Source organism: Bactrocera dorsalis, chromosome 1 (genome assembly GCF_023373825.1).
Source record: "Bactrocera dorsalis isolate Fly_Bdor chromosome 1, ASM2337382v1, whole genome shotgun sequence".
In the NCBI taxonomy this organism is placed as follows: domain Eukaryota; kingdom Metazoa; phylum Arthropoda; class Insecta; order Diptera; family Tephritidae; genus Bactrocera; species Bactrocera dorsalis.
The window spans coordinates 66731982-66745915 of NC_064303.1; the positions used below are offsets into that span (position 1 = coordinate 66731982).

General features: G+C 37.8%; 1 non-coding gene across 1 annotated transcript; it reads right to left on the bottom strand.

Moving 5' to 3' along the window:
* Positions 1-8045: 8045 nt before the first annotated feature.
* On the bottom strand, positions 8046-8250 carry LOC125775875 (small nucleolar RNA U3). The gene has a single exon (XR_007421425.1). It is a non-coding gene; the product is annotated as a small nucleolar RNA U3 (small nucleolar RNA).
* Between the last annotated feature and the right edge of the window lie 5684 nt (positions 8251-13934).

The window sequence follows — 13934 nt, forward strand, 5'->3', positions numbered from 1 at the left end:
TGAAGGTGAATAAAAACAAAGCAGACACTTAAACAATCAGAGGCGCTGCATTGGACGTGTTAGGCGAGAGCAGGCCCGTAGCCAGCTTTTCATTTCGGAGGGGGCTGAAGTAAAAACATATATAAACTTTGAATTTTCTGTTTATTAAAAAAAAACAATATAAATTCATATACGTATTACTTAAATTATTTGGTAGTTGTAACTTAAATAAGTAATATTTTTCTTTTCTTCTTGTTTGCCATATTATTAATTACTTCATCTGGATCTATTTTATCTATATTTCTGTCATGTTTGAATCAGAGCATCAACGCATGGAATAAATATTGTAACTCTGAAGTGGCTTTCAGGGGTTGTGCAAGGTGGATTAGCACTAGTAGTTTGACGCGAAGTCACTCTAGGCACTACAAGATCTATGTCATAAAGATCTTTAGACATTTGTGATGCTGTTTGGAAAATATCGTTGAAAAAACCATCCGCTGTTTCTCTTATCTGGTGCAGAGTTCTTATTAATTCTTTGGCTCGGTTCATTGCTGATACAAAATCCATAGATTTTTCTTGGAGTTACACAGACAGTGGCAGCGTTAAGCTGAACAATTGCTCACAGACGAATAGACTAAGCAAAAAATCGCTTTTCTCTACCGCTGCTAAGAAGGCTGATGCTTTAGACGAAATGGACCATGTCTTACTCGAAATTATTTCCAAACTTAGTACAATGAATTTGAAAAGCTCCACAAAGCTTATAATGCTTTCATGCCTTTCTATAAACCTTGTTTCACAAAGGCGAACAAGTCGTCTTTTTTTGCTTTCTGGTGCGTGCTTCTGTATAACGTCCTGGAAAGTTGTGTTTGCATTTGAATGGTTTCTAAATAAATTTGCTATTTCACTGACAATACCAAGGCAGTTCCGTATTGAAGGTAATGACATAGTATTAGAAAGCGCAAGGTTCAATCGGTGACTAGCGCAATGAACATATCGTGCTTTTGGATACAGTTGTCTTATCCTGGTTTGCACTCCACTTAAATGCCCTGATATGTTTGCTGCTCCGTCATATCCCTGGCCAACCAACTTCGCCATATCAAGATGGAGATCTGTACAACGCTTAAGTATGACTTTTAAGTTTTCAGTCACCGTCTAGTGTAGTTGCGTACGACTGTTATAGGTTTGAGCTGAGTTGTGTATAAGAGTTTCAAAAGATTCAGTCAGTGATAAATCTTTTTTATTTGCGATTTATTTAAAAAATTTCCTTATTTCGGGGGGGGCTTCAGCCCTCTGGCCCCCCCCCTGGCTACGTGCCTAGGCGAGAGCAACCACCAGATTGGACGACGTTGAGGCAGTTACTTATAGATGAATTCGGAGAAAACACGGCAGTTTCAACACTAATCCTAGTAATAAGCAATATTAAATTTAAAAATAATGTTAAGCTACTATGCGAAGAGATTAATTTAGAAGTTTGTAAAGTAAAGGATCTTATCAAACTAAAATATTTTTGTATAATGAATTAGATCAGATAAGTTTGAAAAAGTTAAAAAGAGAATTGCCAAACTATTTAACCTCGTCAATAAATGCAAATCTTGTTACTGACCTTAAGTCTGCAATCAAAATATTAAAAAAAACAGTGTTTATAAAAATAATAAACAATTCTCTAAACAAAAAACAATTCAAAGAACTAACGCAAATTCAAAACCGACCTAATTATATGAATAACTATAATAATAGTAATACAGAATAGCAACCCATACGAGTTAATTTCCAGTTCGTTCCAATTACAACCATTTTTCAACAAATAAACTATTTTTCAATGAACTTAGCAGTCAGCAATATACTGTACAAAACAATAATTTCCCACAAGTTAGGCATACACCTATTAATCCTGCAAACATTTATACTAATAGAAACTTAAACAATTTAAAACAAGATACGATTCATGGGTCAAACCAATCTCGACTAAGACGCTTCGGCTATCCTGAACCAAACGAACAAAATGAGCTAAATTTTCACTTAACAGCCTCGAAGGCTCGCCACACTGAAATTTAATAAAAAAATGTTGTAAATTTTTAGTCGACACAGGTTAATCAGTCAGTTTAATAAAGCCTGAAATATTCAAAGAAAAGATTATTTATGTTCAACCAATAACATTAACAACAGCGATAGGAAGAGTTTGTCTAAATGAAACCCAAGAATTTTTTAGCGATGAACATATGAAAAAACTGAAATTTTTCGTTTATAATTTTTCGAATAACTACGACGGTTTACTAGGTTGTAATATACTTAAGTTACTTAAAGCGAAAGTCGATCTGGAAAAAAATATGATACATATGAATGGTGTTCGGTGTAACTTTTTCAAGAATAAATCAAATTCTGAAAATTTTGATAATTGCCTTCAAGAATTAAATATGAACAAAAATCATAACACTAAAGATAGTAAATTTAGACTTGAACATTTAAATTCAGAAGAGTTAAATAAATTGAAAAAACTTTTAATTAAACTTGAAAATATATTTTATAAAGAAGGGGACAAACTCACCTTTACTCATAAAATAAACCATAGAATTAAAACGGTTCATGAAGATTCAATATATGTAAAGTCGTATAGATATCCTGAAATTCATAAATTGGAAGTAAACAAACAAAAAAAGGTGCGTGGAGTCCCTAAGCGCGGAAGAAGTATCATTTTGTATGAAGGTTAGGTTAGGTTAGGTAAGATGGCTGATCTAAGATCCCACGTATACTAACAATTAGTCCTTTGTGATGCCATTGAAAAGAAACTCCCGTGTTGGGACTTACAGATTGGTGAAACGCTTTGTAGCCAATACATAGTTACACAGACGCTTAACTTCAACACCCGCCAGTTCGGTGGGATGTCCAAAGGTATGCGTCCCCAAGTGTCTGAGTCTTGACCTCCCAAAAGCGGGACAGTCAAGCAGGAAGTGCTGGCTTGTTTCTACCACATCTTCTTCCAAACAGCTTCTGCAATCGGCATCCGGTAAGATTCCCATTCTTACCGCATGTAGGCCAAAAGGACAGTGGCCTGTTAAAAGACCCACTAACAATGAGAGGTTAGCCTTGCTGAGGGCTAAGAGATCATTGGATCTCCGACAATCTATCCTGGGCCAGAAGGCTTTTGCAACCGCACAGGTGCCGGTGCTGGCCCAGCGTTGGACGAGCATCCGCGCGGCCCAGCTATCTAGTAGTAGACCACAAGAAGAAACAGGAGCACCGATCCGTTCCCATTCTACCGATAACGATTCTAGGGTACCTTTCCTTGCTAACTCATCAGCTTTGCAATTGCCTGCAATTCCGCTATGGCCCGGTACCCACACCAGTCTAATCACAAAAAATCTAGCTGCTAGAGATAACGACGTTAGTCATTCTTCGACCAGCCCTGAACGCACTGCGAATGAGTTCAAAGCTAATATAGCCGCTCTACTATCTGAGTGAATAGTCACTTCTCTGAAGGTGGATGCACTCCATAGCAGCAAATCAGCTGCTACCTTGATAGCTGCGACCTCAGCCTGGAATACACTACAGTAGTCGGGAAGTCTGAAATAGGAGTTGATGGAGAGCTCCCGACAGTAGACCCCCCCACCAACCTTCCCCCCAAGCTTTGACCCATCCGTGAAGAAGCTTGCTGCCCCTCTCCTCCAACGGCTTCTTCCCACCCACATCTCCCTCGTCGGTATATGGGCAGAGAAGGAGCCGCCAGAGTTCGGTATGGCGACTCCATGATCCAGATGATCCGGTATGCAGTCAAAGTTTGTAAGGATATCCGAATGACCAGATACACATTCCTTTAAGAAACCAGATTCTCTGAGTCTGATAGCCACCTTTGCGGCTATGCACCTCCCGGCAATGTCCACCGGCGTTATATTCAAAATTGCATTAAGTGCCATGGTTGGGGTAGATCTTAATGCACCACATATGCTAATTTGCGCAGCCCGTTGAACGCTTTCGAGTTTCTTGACCAGTGTGGTCTTTCTTAATGCCCTCCACCACATGAAGACACCATAGAACAAGATGGGCTTTACTATGATGTCATAGAGCCAGAGGACCACTTTCGGTGAGAGACCCCATCTTTTGCCAATAGCTCCTCTGCAGCAGTATAAGGCAATAGATGCCTGCTTTGCTCTCTCCTCGATATTCGGCTTCCATGAAAGCTTCTTATCCAGGATGAGCCCTAAATATTTCACCGTATCCGCCGGTTGCAGGCGAATATCTCCCATCTGCGGCAACGGTGCCGCTGGGATTTTATATTTTCGGCTGAATAAAACCTTTTCTGTTTTGTTTGGATTAATGGCGAGTCCACTTCCGACCGCCCACTTTGTTACAACGCTGAGATATCCCTGCGTTAACTCGTACACGGTGCTAAGGAACTTTCCTTTGACCATAAGTGCTACATCGTCTGCGTAGGCAATCACCCGACAGCCGCGATCCTCTAGTTTTTTGAGCAATTCGTCAACGACTAGGATCCATAAAAGAGGGGAGAGAACCCCACCTTGTGGTGTTCCCCTACTCACACTACGCCCCGCGCGCGCGCTGGCCCATTCCGTTTCGATCACTCTGTCGCACAGAAGACTGAGAATGAGGCACTTGAGGTTCGATTCAACCCCAAGACCGTCAAGAGCAGTTACTTCTGCCTCAGGCAGGACGTTGTTGAAAACTCCCTCGATATCGAGGAAGGTCCCAACAGCGAAGTCCTTCGCTTCAATGGCTTCTTCGAGCCATGACACGATAGTATGCAAGGCAGTGTCCACTGACCTGCCTTTGCGATAGGCATGTTGTGCTTTTGACAAATAGTCTCTCGGAATGCTCTTCCTTATATGCCAGTCCATCAGCCTCTCCAGAGTCTTTAACAAGAAGGAGGAGAGGCTGATTGGCCCCTCACAGAGGACATGTTGCTCGGGAAGTGAGCGTCGAGAAGTATTTGAAGTGTTTCTTCACTACTCAGGGCCCACTTCCCATTTGCGTCCTTGAGATACCCCAGGGACACTGGGGTTTTTGCGAGAATACGCCTAAACCTCGAGGACTCGTGACAGCCTTCCACTTTTTCACAGAAGGACTTCCACGAGGTCCTCTTGGCCTTCCTTAACTCGGACTTATATATTGCAAGTCCTGCTTTATACAAAGCCCAGTCCTCAGATAACCCACTTCTGCGGGCCTTGTTGAAAAGCCGTCTACAAGACGCCCTGATATCTGAGAGCTCCGTAGTCCACCATAGAGGTTTCTGTTTGCCTTTTGGCGATCTCAGTGGACAAGACCTCTCCAGCGCAGCCTTGCACGCCGAGCTGAAGACTTCAACCCACTCCTCCACCGCATCGGTAGTGGCCAACGAATCCACCGCCGGTGCGCGTGGGAGAGTTTGCCGAAGCCTCCTGCGGTAACCCTCCCAGTCTGTGTTCCTAGGGTTCCAAAAAGATTTCCTAGGCGGACCTTCTCCGATCCGAAAAGGAGTGATCGTCAAGGACCCTCCAATTCGATATCAGCGGGGCAATTGCTTGTGAGGTTAGGGTGAGGTCGAGAACCTCCTCCCTGCCTGCGGTCACAAAAGTAGGAGAGTTTCCTCTATTGCAAATGCGAAGATCTTCGCCAATAATGAAATCAAAAAGCGACTGACCTCTACTGTTAGTATCCGAGCTTCCCCAGATCTGATGCCGCGAGTTAGCGTCGGAACCGATGATGACGTCAGTGCCAGTCTTAGACGCTTCGGCTAAGGTTCTCCTCAGTAGTAAGGGAGGTGGCTCCACCACATCATCGTGTGGCTTGTATGCGGAGATAAGCCAGAAATCTCCGGTGTCGCACTCCAATTTCGCTGTCACTATGTCAGCGCTGCTGAAATTAGGTAAAAGAAATACCGTTAATTCATTCCTTACCAGCATACAGGCTCTGTTCCTACCTGCATCCTTGGCCGTCAGGAGCCTATGGCTCTTTGTCCTCAATCCAGAGATCCCGTTACCAGTCAGCCACGGTTCCTGGATCTGGACGACATCAGCTCCGTCTTGTTCAAGACGGAGCAATAGATTGGCGGAAGCCGCCTTCGCATGCTGGAGGTTAATCTGGAGGAATTTCATCCTTCAGACTTTCCTCCAGGAGCGCTATTTCCGCGCCCAAGTCGTGATCGACCCGAACCTTCTCAAACAGTTGTTCGAGGCTGAAGACGGAGTCGCCAATCGACGAACCGCCCCCAACACTCGCCACATCCGAGAGATTCGGATCGACTTCCACGGTCATTTGACCGTCGGCGCCCTCTGTCGCATCAATTTCCACGGTCGTTTGGCCGTCAGTATCCCTTGTCGTATCCACCGCAGCCACCGCAGCTTGGGGGCCATCAGCCCTGGCATCAGATGGATGTACTTTCAGCACTACCATCTCAAAACCATAGCTTATGGCTCCCTTTGTTTTGCTGAGAGGACCGATGGATCAAATATTTTTTCCGATTAAATATTTTTCTTACTAATAGAAATTAAATTTATCACAGCAATATACATAATATACATAATATTGCTGTGATAAATTTATGTAATTTCTATTAGTAAGAAAAATATTTATTTGTATAGTATACGATGTTAAAAGCAAAAAATTAAAAATTTATTCTGTCGAGATTCGAACCTGTGTTAGCATCTTGACTTTCCAAGCGCTTACCACCAACACTACCATTGACACTTAGGTTGCGCTGACTTAAGTATGGTTTTGTTATTCATGCAAGAAACATACGATGGTTCTAATAATTTTGTTTAAGTATAGAAATATGCTTTTGTAGAACATTTGCTTTCGCAAACATACAGACAAATGTGCAAACGACATAATATATGTATATATGATTGTTTCGCATTTTGCTTCTACGCTATACAAAAATCGGCTGAAATGTGTGAGAAAATAAAATGGACAACTAGGGCAAATAATTTTTAAAAAATTTATTGATAATTAAATATAAATGAAAATACATGTAAATTTACTTAAATTTATTTAAATTTATTGAAATTTCGTTTCGCATTTTTCGGCACTTTCAAATTAATTAATATAAGTAAAATTCACGACTTAACCCGCACACGTCTTATTCGCGCAAAATTTCCAACTTTATGAAAATTGGCGCAATTATTGACACTTCAATTTTATGTAAAGTTTAAAACATATTTACATATGAATATATAATATATTTGATTTTGGCGCAATTATCGACACTTGTCAATTTGCCCAATATATTAGTAGGAGAAAGCTCAATACTTATTTACATATGATATATACAAAGAACATGTAAGAAGAAGATTTTTACTTAATATGTAAATATTTATTTGATTTTGGCGCAATTATTGACACTTGTCTTAATATACAAAATTGGGCCAAAACGAAACAATGAAATACATAATTACTTTTGCATGTCAATATGGAAATGCCGACGGCAAAACGAAATTAATGAAAATATCAACATAATGTTTAGGTAAATCTTTTATATATTTAAAATGAGTTATGATAAGATAAGATCAAATTAACATTAAAAAATTTGAAAAATAATAAATAAAAAATAAAAAAAGTTCTACATACATATTTCCTATGGGATATCAAAGAAATCATTTTTCTTCAATATTCTCTGTTTGCGAGTACATATCATCATGGGCATGCATACATATATTTATGTCTCTTCATATTCTCGGTTAGAATATGTGAGAGAATTGTAAAAAATGTTAAAATTGTGAAGCGAATTCCGACCTACAATGTTAATAAATGCGGTGAATGTGAATCTATCAAATGTTCGCAGTCGAACCTGCACCTTATCTATACTTTTAAGTTCTCTGGACTGACTACAGAAATGATCGTGAGAAGTATAGTCTTAACTTTTCAACGGCCAACGCAGAGTATTTCAACCAAAAGTCACACAACGAATTCGCAGAAATTAAACAGAAACGAAAGAAATAAAATCACACAAAATAGTTGAGAATTTGCAGAAATGAAAGACAAACGAAAGAAAAATAATGCGCAAGCGTACATAAGCGTAATGTACTTATTGACTGCATTATTTTTGTGTAAAACCTTGGAATTTATTCATTAAAATCACCACTCAGAAGTCGTTTTATCCTTTGTAAGCGAACGATTTTCGAAGAAACATCATTTCTAATATGCCACAAGACAAAATTAGAAATGAAGTTCTTAAACCTCACGCTGTCAGATAAAACGATATACCTCGTCATCGCGGGTCGATTTCCAAAAAAATGTAAATAAAGAGTTAGTCTTAGAAATGATTCTGTGAAGTATAGTCTTAATTTTTCAAAGACTAACGCAGAGTATTTCAAACAAAAGTCACGCAAAATAGTTGAGAATTCGCAGAAATGAAAGACAAACGGAAGAAAAAGAAGTGTAACTTCAATAATGTGCAAGCATACAAACATACATATGCGCACACTTGTGAATATGTCACCAACCAAAAATTGAAACATTGTTCTACAAAAACAACAATAGCATAAGCATGGCAACATTGTGTTGTTGGTAGAAAATCCGAGCTGTGCCGAAAGAAACGATCGCCGATTGTCACCTCTTCCCTTGCTACTCGAACATCTTCGCAGACAAGGTTGCGATAGATTCATATTGAGCAAGGGTGTGCAACATAGTGATTCCCCATATTCAGCACCAATTTGGGTGGTACCAAAGAAGTCAGATGCTTCAGGTAAAAAGAAGTGGAGGATTGTTGTCGATTTTCGCAAGCTCAATAGTATTACTAACGATGATAGGTATCCCATTCCAAACATGGATGAAATTCGAAAAACTAGGTAGGTGTATGTATTTTTCAACAATAGACTTAGCGCAAGGCTTCCATCAAATAGAAATGGATCCGGCAGATAGGAAAAAACAGCTTTCTCTACTCAGAGCGGACATTTTGAATTTTTAAGAATGCCATTTGGGCTTAAAAATGCACCAGCCACCTTCCAAAGACTGATGAATACGGTTCTAGATATCATAATATCATAACGCCAGAAGGTATTAAGCCTAACCCTAATAAAATCAAAACTGAACTAAATTATACCGTTCCTAAAACGGAAAAAGAAATAAAACAATTTCTTGCTTTGGCGAGATTTTATCGTAAATTTATTCAAAACTCTTCTGAAATAACTAAAACTTTGACTAACTGTCTTAAAAAATGCAATAAAATAATTAGCTCAGATGAGAAATTCGTGGAAGCTATAAACACTATAAAAATTTTAATTACTAATGATCCAATTCTGGCATATCCAAATTATGAGAAAATATTTACATTGACGACTGATGCGCCAAATGTGGCATTAGGGCCATTTATTAAAAATTAATACAACAATTTTTATGCCCAATGATACTGATTTTATACAATATCAAAATGTTTATAAGACACTAATAACAACAAGTCGCAACAAGATTTACCGGTGTACTAAAGAATTAGAAAACATTACAGATTTTGCAAATTTTAAAAGTAAAGTAGTTGAAATCCATTTAAGTGAAATTCATCAAGGTATAGAGAAGGTTGCAAAAAGTATTATTACCCCAATTATCTTAAGGAAATCACCAAAATAATAAATGAATGTGAACTGTGTAATCATTGTAAGACCGATCATATTTCTAACAATATGCCATTCAAAATTACACCGCCAATTTAGAAAATAAGAGAAAAATATGTTGTAGATTTTTGGAAATGGAATAATGAATATTTTTTAACATGTATCGATTTATACTCTAAGTTTGCTATGATAGAAGAAGTTAAAGCGTTGAACTGGTTGGAATCCAATAAAGCACTGCTAAAAATTTTTAATTGTATCCTCCAACAACTTTAAAAATCGACCATGACAAAGGCTTAAATAATATAAACACTAAACAATAGTGTAATTCATTAAATATAAAAGTAGAGTAGAACCGGTGGTTACGGTAAAACTGGTACTGGTGACATTGACAGGCTATAATACATAAAACTTTAAATGAAAAACTTAGAATAATCAACACTTCAGGTGATAAAGAACTAAAATATTTAGAAATTGAACAAACACTTTTCACTTATAATAATATAATTGTTCACTCCACTACCAATGAAGTTCCATATACTATCTTTTTTATTAAAGAGTCACCAAAACAAGATCCTCAAATTATTAAAAAACAAAGACTAAATAATCTAAATAAAAACCGTCAAGAAAAAGATATTGACACACATTTCGTAAACGCAGAAGTTTCGAGGAGAAGATTAGACAAACTAAGTAATCCATACAAAAAAGTTAGTCTTATTAAATCTGAAGAAGATGGCGAACATCATACTGTAAAATTTAAAAGTCAAAATGTAAGAAAATATAAAAACCAATTTAAAAGAAAAAAGAAAACCAACTAAAACTAAATCTAAGAATTGAAAATTATATCTTATCAATCTTATCATTCCTTTTTACTTATTCATGTTTATATGCTAAAAATATCTTTAAATATTCTAAGAATTCTATTTGAGAACTTTAACTTCTAAAGAAAGATAAATTGCAATGATAACATTGCATTATTTTTTGATGGGAGGAGTGACATATCCTAATGTTGCATTGGAGACTTTTGCCTCTATTCAGCAAAAGCATCAAATGCAACATTGCCAACGTGCTTCAATTCAGCATTTTCGCCATTGAAAGGGGCCATCCATAAATTACGTCACACGAATTTAAGGACTTTTTAACCCCTCTCCCCCTCCTTGTCACAAGTTGTCACATTTTGATCTATGCCCCCCATTTCGTGACGTCACACATTTTCCAATTTTATGGATTTATCAAAAAAAAGGTTATTCTATTTATTCTCATATTTATTGAATAATCTATATAAATAAAAATGAATCGCCAAAATGTATGTACGCTCATAACTTTCATACGACTGAACCAAATTTGATAATTCTTTTTTTAAAATGTTCGTTGAGGTTCAGAGATGGTTTCTGCGGAGAAGAGAGAGAAAAATTCGAATAATTGCCGGAAAACCCCTAAAAACAGCCCTTTTATTTTTCTCATACAAACGAATGAATGTTTGTTTTTTAGTAACGCTAAGAGAACGGCTGAACCTATATTGATAAAATTTTCAAGAGAATGTTCTGTGTGAATCGGGGAAGGTTTAGAAATAAAAAACCTGTATGTCTTTCATGAGGAAAAGTCGGAAAATTGAAAAATTCCAAAAAGTTAATTTTTTCCATACAAATTTTTTGTTTTGTTTTTCAATTATTTAAATCGTTCAAATTTGGCGTTTGCTTCAAAAATTTTTGAAAATTATTCAGTGAAAATGTTATGTGTATTGCAAACAAAGTGATCAATTACAGATTGAAATTTGTTACGATGCCATGAAGAGGTCGCGCTAATATCGGTCGGCGTTCTTTTTGGCATCAACATACATTAGCAGCCCAAGGCACATGTACGAGTACTCCCAGAATGCGATGCCATACGTGCGGTATTATGCATCGCGGTCAATCAGCAAGCGATCGTCACGATGTCAGAGCAAGACTTTTCAAGCAACAGCTTCGACGGACTTTATCTTGAAGCAACATATATATGGTGCAGTCAGTTGCTAGATGTATTCTGTTGAGTGGCAAAAGAGAAGTTTGCCGCACGCACACATTATACTTTGGATGGTGGTTACACCAGATCAAATTGATGGAATTACGAGTATTTAATTATGCGGAAATTCCTGATGCAAAGAAAGAAGATCCAGTATTATACAAGTTATGAAAACCAATAAGGTTCATGGAACTTGCGGACACCACAATCCTACTTCGATTTGTGTGTAAATGCACGAAACAGTATTCACGAGCTTTTCTTTTGGAAATGATGGATATCCACTGTATCGGCGTCGCACACCAGACGACAATGGCACAAATGGATCGTGCTATATTCACCATTATTGTCTAATACACTTTCAAAACTCATATCAATGTTGAGTATTGCAGTTTGGTGTAACCGATAAAATATGTTTGTATGTACATCACCAAAGAAAGCAACATGGCGGTTATTAGTCTTGAACGATACGGTCGATACGTGAATTGCACTAAAGCGCTTTGTATTTACTTTTGCAATTCATGAACGTTTTCCGACTGTTGCGCATCTAGCAGTTAATTTGGAGAATGGCCAAATAGTGTATTTCAACGCAGAGAAAACAATATAGCTGGTGGAAACACCGCCAACAACTAAATTAACATTGACGAGTTTTTGCTCAACTTTCGTCAGTGATCCGTCTGCGAGAACATTGCTCTATTCGGAAATATCTTGATATTGTACATGGAAAGCATCGTCGAAGAAATACTTACGCAGAAAGCAAGGCCTACCAGTAGATGAACATCCAGGTGTGTTATCAACTAATACATTAGGACGAATTTACACAATCCACCCGAAAAATGACGATTGTTTCTACCTTCGGTTGTTATTGATTAATGTACGTGGTTCCATTTCATTTGAGTCATTGCATACTGTGAATGATATGGTGTATGGAACTTTTTGAAAAGCAAGCCAGCAATTACAATTGCTGGAAAATGATAATCACTGGAATGCAAATGAAGTTCGCACACTTTTCGCGATAATCATTTTGACATATCAGCTTCAAATCCGCGTCTATTATGGGATACGAAGAAAAATGACATTACCGAAGACATTTTACATCGTCTTCACAAAAAATTGGAATGGGATCAATTTCGGTTGATACTTCCGATGGTTTGATATCAATTCTATCTGCCGTTTATCGATTGACGAAAGATGAACTCATCACGAATGTGTATCCGAATATTGGCCAAATTATCGTAACTGCGATTCCTTAAGTGTACGCGCAATGTTAGCTGCCAAAAATACCGATGTTGTTGACTTAAACTGGAAAATTCAAAAGACGACGCCGTGAATTATCCAGTGGAATTTCTAAATTCTTTGGAGAGGATTGGTATGCCACCGCATTATTTGCGTCTCAAAGTTGGGTCTGTCGTTATTATGTTTCGCAATCTTCATGCGCCGAAACTGTGTAATGGAACGCGACTGATTGTGATGCACCTATCGAATACAAGGGGCAGAATGCTTGATTCTACTAGTTCCTTTGAGTAAATAATAAATTTAACTTTCTCTTCATTTCAAAACACATATGTAATTTCACGCAGGTCAACTGCTGGGGGTCAGCTAGTCTTTAATAAAATCAACATTTCGTTAAATATTAAAGTACAGACACAACGATTGACTAGTCAAGAAATAATAGATACTTAATTATGCTAATTAAAAATACAAAACTTAATCATGTTGTGTCCATGGAATTTTGACCCACTCCTTTATATCATTTATTGCTGGTAAATCAGGCACTTCATTTTCGTTCTGAATTCGGAGGACAGGAGCATTTTTCGTATCAACATCGTCTTCTTCCATCCATAAAGCATCGTCATCATTCATTAAACAGAGAATCTCTCGGGCACGTCTAGCCGCAATTCTTTGAGGACGAATTTTCGCAGCTCTTGTTTTTTATGTGACTGTTTGTGTTGATTGGTGGCTTAATATGAAGAAAAATATAGGCCACATATGCTTCACGATCTTTTAAATAAGTATGACTCGACACTAGGGCAATAACTATCATATGGAACTTGTTTCAGATGGGATGATGCTTGGAGATTTAATAACATTTGTAGTAATAATGGATCATCACTCCCTGTGACTCCATAACCTTCTGATGTCTGTTTAATTAACACAGGTGGTGGTAAAAATCCTTCTTTTAATAATTTCCAACGACTACAACGTCTTACACCGCAGCATGCAATAGTTTCACATTTAACTATTTCTAAAAAATATTGTGACTCACGTACATTAGCTTACCAAGTAGCATTATTTTTCAACATCATAGCCTGTTCAATATCTAGTCCAGTAACAGTTGGTGCAACACATTCAACAACGACTGGAAAATTATCAATGACTAACTTGCCCCAAAGGTCAGCCAACACATTGCCCGCACTTTCGAAG